We start from the raw sequence: 6,951 nt of genomic DNA, 5'->3' as shown, positions 1-6,951 counted from the left end.
TTTATAAGGTACTATCTGCCAACCTTACAGCATTGGCAAAAGTGGCATACCACTAAGGTGGATCTTGTGGTCGACTCTGTTGTTTTGTTGATGGACCCACAACTCTCTAGAGCTCTTTGGCCAGTCGGCAGAGTGATCAAGGTACATCAGGGTCCTGATGGTCGAGTAAGGTCAGCAGATGTCCATATAAAGGATAAAGTCTACACTAGACCGGTTGCCCGTCTCATCATCCTCCCAGCTATCCCAGATTCAGATGAAGAAACAGATTCCACCGCTGGGCAAACAGAGGAAGTGAACTTCTCACAGGAACAAATTGCTTGCAATTTGGGGGCGGCAATGTGAGAAAGGCTCATTAGTAATGAACAATGATATACTGTGTGTATGCACACGAACACGCTCTTCCCGAGTGTGAGGACTTTTATTTTGACGGAATGCATTGCATTCAGGGAAGTGCATCACCGCGCTGCGCATACGTGACTTTCAGTTTCACTTTAGTTATTACCTGTCTCCAGCGGGAATGAGCAGTGGGATTCCATGGCAGATAGCGGCCAGATGATCGTCTTTATGTTCATTTGAGTGTTTAAGTTGTGTTCGTCCAGAGAGAAAGTGAGTGAATTACACCGTTATTCGAGCTGATTTCTGTTTGCTAAATAGAGAAGTTGAAATGGCGATGCATACAAAATGGACGCTATGCGAAGTGCCGCAGTATTTGAGTTCGCAACTAATGCATAGTGTAATAATTTCTATTGTCTAATCCATTCATGATGTTCCGTATGGTTTGTTGTATTTATATGTTACAGTATAGCCTATAGTGTTGAGGTTTGGGGGGAAGCCAGTAACTCCTTACTACTGTGTATGTTGTTGTTGGAACGTAATCATACGTATCTTGTGTAGTGTGATAAAAGAAGAATTATTTATTAGAATATGCGTTTATTTGTTGCAGACCACACACACCCCCATCCACTCATCCAAGTGGACGCTTACACTTCTACCGACATAACGAACAAGACAATGCTGCTCTGCCCCAGTACTCATGCTCACCTTCTCTATGCAAAGAAAGAACATTTATTAATGCACCTTGTTACCTCCTGGCTCCCCCTGTTACCGCGGTCAAGCCAGCCGCAGTTCAGAAAAACACGGTCAAGCCAGCCGCGATTGGAATTATGGTGCGCGCATATTACTATGATTATGGTAATTGCAGGACTAACACAGAGGGAACGCGCTTTCAGAGCGCTTTTCATTCTAGACACCCAGAATTGAGATATATAATGACATTTTTCGAGATTTTTTTGTTTTTTGTATATCTGCTTTAATATTCGTGTTTTTATTGGTCTGTTTGATGTTTCTGTTTTAAGCCTACTATATTCTTCTACCTTTCAAATCATTGCAAGATTCGTATAAAAGGAGATATGGGACATTAATCTATTTGGAGGGGTATTAAGACCCCGTTTCTAATAAGTAGAAGAAATGAACGGTCAGTTCTTATAGAGGACATCCCACACTATATGCACATATCATATGAAACCATTTTACTGCAGCGTTTTTGATATATGAGACATTATTACATTTTAGAGAGCTATAAAGACCCAATTTCTAATAAGTAGAAGAAATGAATAGTCCATTCTTATAGGGGACGTCCCATGCTATATGCACACCTCATATGAAACCATTTTACTGCATAATTTTCAAGAAATGGGGCATTATTGCATTTTAGAGGGCTATAAAGACCCCATTTCTAATAAGTTGAAGAAATGAATAGTCCATTCTTATAGGGGACGTCCCATGCTATATGCATACCTCATATGAAACCATTTTACTGCAGCGTTTTCAAGATATGCGGCATTATTCGAATTAGGGGGGTATTAAGACCCCGTTTCTAATAAGTAGAAGAAATGAATAGTCCATTCTTATAGGGGACGTCCCATACTATATGCACACTTCATAAGAAACCATTTTACTGCATAATTTTCAAGAAATGGGGCATTATTGCATTTTAGAGAGCTATAAAGACCCCATTTCTAATAAGTAGAAGAAATGAATAGTCCATTCTTATAGGGGACGTCCCATGCTATATGCATACCTCATATGAAACCATTTTACTGCAGCGTTTTCAAGATATGCGGCATTATTCGAATTAGGGGGGTATTAAGACCCCGTTTCTAATAAGTAGAAGAAATGAATAGTCCATTCTTATAGGGGACGTCCCATACTATATGCACACTTCATAAGAAACCATTTTACTGCATAATTTTCAAGAAATGGGGCATTATTGCATTTTAGAGAGCTATAAAGACCCCATTTCTAATAAGTAGAAGAAATGAATAGTCCATTCTTATAGGGGACGTCCCATGCTATATGCACACCTGATATGAAACCATTTTACTGCAGCGTTTTCATGATAAGGTACATTATTACATTTTAGAGAGCTATAAAGACCCCGTTTCTAATAAGTAGAAGAAATGAACGGTCAGTTCTTATAGAGGACATCCCACACTATATGCACACCTCATATGAAACCATTTTACTGCAGCGTTTTTGATATATGGGACATTATTACATTTTAGAGAGCTATAAAGACCCCATTTCTAATAAGTAGAAGAAATGAATAGTCCATTCTTATAGGGGACGTCCCATGCTATATGCATACCTCATATGAAACCATTTTACTGCAGCGTTTTCAAGATATGCGACATTATTCGAATTAGGGGGGTATTAAGACCCCGTTTCTAATAAGTAGAAGAAATGAATAGTCCATTCTTATAGGGGACGTCCCATACTATATGCACACTTCATAAGAAACCATTTTACTGCATAATTTTCAAGAAATGGGGCATTATTGCATTTTAGAGAGCTATAAATACCCCATTTCTAATAAGTAGAAGAAATGAACGGTCAGTTCTTATAGAGGACATCCCACACTATATGCACATCTCATATGAAACCATTTTACTGCAACGTTTTTGATATATGGGACATTATTACATTTTAGAGAGCTATAAAGACCCCATTTCTAATAAGTAGAAGAAATGAATAGTATTGAAATGAAAATGTATTTAAAAAAAAAAGATACATTTTGCACAAAGCATTTTGAACATCTGTGCAACTGAGATACAAACATTCATCAAGAATCAGCATATGAATCTCAATGATGGTGACAATAAACAAAAAGCTTCATGCTGCAGTGCATTCTGGGTGCACCAATCAAAACTCATTCATGGATCCCAGAATGCATTGCAACATGAATAAATTATGCACCTGAACTGTCTTAGTATTTTCTTTTATTCTTATTATTTGCTTTAATTGCTGTTATTTTTGATGTGACTTTTTAGAAGTTTGCTTTGTGATGTTCAAAGATGTTTATCAGAATATTTTGTTGATTGTCACCATTGTTGAGATTCATATGCAGATTATTCATGTCAATGTGTGCTTTTCGTGCCCAGTTGTTGTAATTGTCCAAACACAATTAAAATTCAATCTGCAAAAACAAAAGTCTAAACAAACTTCTATTTTCAACAGTGTGAAAGGCAACATTCAATAAACCAAGCCACTACGTGATGATTGTTTCCATCAAGCTTTCTTTGTTACGTTAATGTGCTTTATAAACACAAAACTACAGCAAGAAAAAAATAATAACAATAATAATTTTGTAAATTTTAGGATCAAGAGCCCAACTAAAGCAAACACTGACCACAGTGATGGTGATGGTGACGTTTTGTGAAATGAAACTAACATCTAAACCTCTGTTAGTTCTCATTAAGTGCTTTTGTATGACATAAATAAAGTCAAACTGGTTAGTAATGAGTGAAGCTGGTGATGCTGTTTGTGGAGTTGTTTAATCCTCCTCTGCTGAGATCTTCAGAGATTTAATGTGTTTTATTTCAGTTATTTCCTCTAAGTCTGTGACTAAGTCAGTTGTAGTTGTGTTTCTGTTCATTTCTCTTTTTGTCTGTTTCTCTTTCTTCAGCAATTCTGCTTGTTAACATTCTCATTAAGTTCAGCTCTGCTTCACTATTACTTTAACACTCTGTATTGTGGGACCAAATACACTCTGAGCAGTGTTCATCCCTGAAGGTCCTCCAAATAACGTCCCCAACCCTTTAAAGATCTCCACATCATGAGCATCTCGGGAAACGTTCTGGGAACATCATTGACACCAGTGGGACGCTCTGATAATGCTCTGGGAACATTACATTTCTAGCGGGGAAATCCATATACCTGACATGAGTGCATCCACATCATCCACCAATGAAAAAAGAGACGGGGATTTGGTTAACAGCTTGTGGAGTGACACAGCAGCAATGTGATTGGATGATAGTTAACACATATTGTGTTGTTTCTCTCTCTCTCTCTCTCTCTCTTTCTTTTTACACATGATCAACTTAAAATTACACAAAATGTGTTAAAATGGCCATAACACAAAAAATGTGTTAATATTTAACACGTCCTTTTTGAGAGTGTAAGACTTTGAAGTAAAATATAATGGTACATTTCTCTAAAATGTCTCAGCAAAATAGCTTCATATAAGAACTGACCACTCATGACTTCTACTTAGCCAAAAATGAGATCTTTATAGCCCTCTAAAGTTTAATAATATTACATATCTCTAAAATTCTGCAGCAAGCTGTTTTCAAATGAGGTGTGCATAAAATATGGGATGTCCCATATAAGAATTGACCATCCATTTCCTCTTATTAGAAATGGGGTGTTTTCGGGACTCTGAAATGAAACAACAGCACATTACTCTGCAGTAAAACGCTGCAGTAAAAAGGTTTCATATGAGGTATGTATATAACATGAGATGTCTTGTATATGATCGTTTTTTTCTTCAACTTATTAGAAGCCCTCTGAAGTAGAATAATGCAATATTTCTTCAAAACGGTGTAGGAAAAATGATTAATATGAGGTGTGCATATAGTATGGGAAGTCTCGTATGAGAACTGACTATTGTTTTTTTCTACTTATTAGAAATGGGTTCTGTATACCCCTCTAAATCGAATAATGTCATGTCATATCTTGAAAACGCTGCAGTAAAATGGTTTCATATGAGGCGTGCATATAGTATGGGATGTCCCATATAAAAACTGACCATTCATTTTGAGCACTTATTAGAAATTAGCTCTTTATAGTCCTCAAAATGCAATAATGCCCCATTTCTTGACAATTATGCAGTAAAATGGTTTCTTATGAAGTGTGCATATAGTATTGGATATCCCATATAAGAACTGACCATTAATTTATTGTAATTATTAGAAATGGGGTCTTTATAGCCCTCTAAATTGAATAATGTCCCATATCTCGTAAACGCTGCAGTAAAATGGCTTCATATGAGGTTTGCATATAGTATGGGACGTCCTGTATAAGAACCGATCATTAATTTCATCTACTTATTAGAAATGGGGTCTTTATAGCCCTCTAAATTGAATAATGTCCCATATCTCGTAAACGTTGCAGTAAAATGGTTTCATATGAGGTTTGCATATAGTATGGGACGTCCTGTATAAGAACTGATCATTAATTTCTTCTACTTATTAGAAATGGGGTCTTTATAGCCCTCTGAAGTGTCATAATGTCCGATATCTTGAAAACGCTATGAGGTTTGCATATAGTATGGGACGTCCCGTATAAGAACTGACCATTTATTTCTTCTACTTATTAGAAATGGGGTCTTTATAGCCCTCTGAAGTGTCATAATGTCCGATATATTGAAAACGCTGCAGTAAAATGGTTTCATATGAGGTTTGCATATAGTATGGGATGTCCTCTATAAGAACTGACCATTTATTTCTTCTACTTATTAGAAATGGGGTCTTTATAGTCCTCTAAAATGTAATAATGTCCCACATCTCAAAAATGCTGCAGTAAAATGGTTTCATATGAGGTTTGCATATAGTATGGGATGTCCTGTATAAGAACTGAACATTTATTTCTTCTACTTATTAGAAATGGGGTCTTTATAGTCCTCTAAAGTGTCATAATGTCCGATATTTCGAAAACATTACAGTAAAATGGTTTCATATGAGGTTTGCATATAGTATGGGACGTCCCGTATAAGAACTGACCATTTATTTCTTCTACTTATTAGAAATGGGGTCTTTATAGCCCTCTGAAGTGTCATAATGTCCGATATATTGAAAACGCTGCAGTAAAATGGTTTCATATGAGGTTTGCATATAGTATGGGATGTCCTCTATAAGAACTGACCATTTATTTCTTCTACTTATTAGAAATGGGGTCTTTATAGTCCTCTAAAATGTAATAATGTCCCATATCTCAAAAATGCTGCAGTAAAATGGTTTCATATGAGGTTTGCATATAGTATGGGATGTCCTGTATAAGAACTGAACATTTATTTCTTCTACTTATTAGAAATGGGGTCTTTATAGCCCTCTAAAGTGTCATAATGTCCGATATTTGAAAACATTACAGTAAAATGATTTCATATGAGGTTTGCATATAGTATGGGACGTCCCATTATAAGAACTGACCATTTATTTCTTCTACTTATTAGAAATGGGGTCTTTATAGCCCTCTGAAGTGTCATAATGTCCGATATATTGAAAACGCTGCAGTAAAATGGTTTCATATGAGGTTTGCATATAGTATGGGATGTCCTCTATAAGAACTGACCATTTATTTCTTCTACTTATTAGAAATGTGGTCTTTATAGTCCTCTAAAATGTAATAATGTCCCACATCTCAAAAATGCTGCAGTAAAATGGTTTCATATGAGGTTTGCATATAGTATGGGATGTCCTGTATAAGAACTGAACATTTATTTCTTCTACTTATTAGAAATGGGGTCTTTATAGTCCTCTAAAGTGTCATAATGTCCGATATTTCGAAAACATTACAGTAAAATGGTTTCATATGAGGTTTGCATATAGTATGGGACGTCCGTATAAGAACTGACCATTTATTTCTTCTACTTATTAGAAATGGGGTCTTTATAGC

This window comes from Onychostoma macrolepis, chromosome 04, assembly GCF_012432095.1.
Source record: "Onychostoma macrolepis isolate SWU-2019 chromosome 04, ASM1243209v1, whole genome shotgun sequence".
Classification (NCBI taxonomy): domain Eukaryota; kingdom Metazoa; phylum Chordata; class Actinopteri; order Cypriniformes; family Cyprinidae; genus Onychostoma; species Onychostoma macrolepis.
This window is presented reverse-complemented; position numbering follows the sequence as displayed.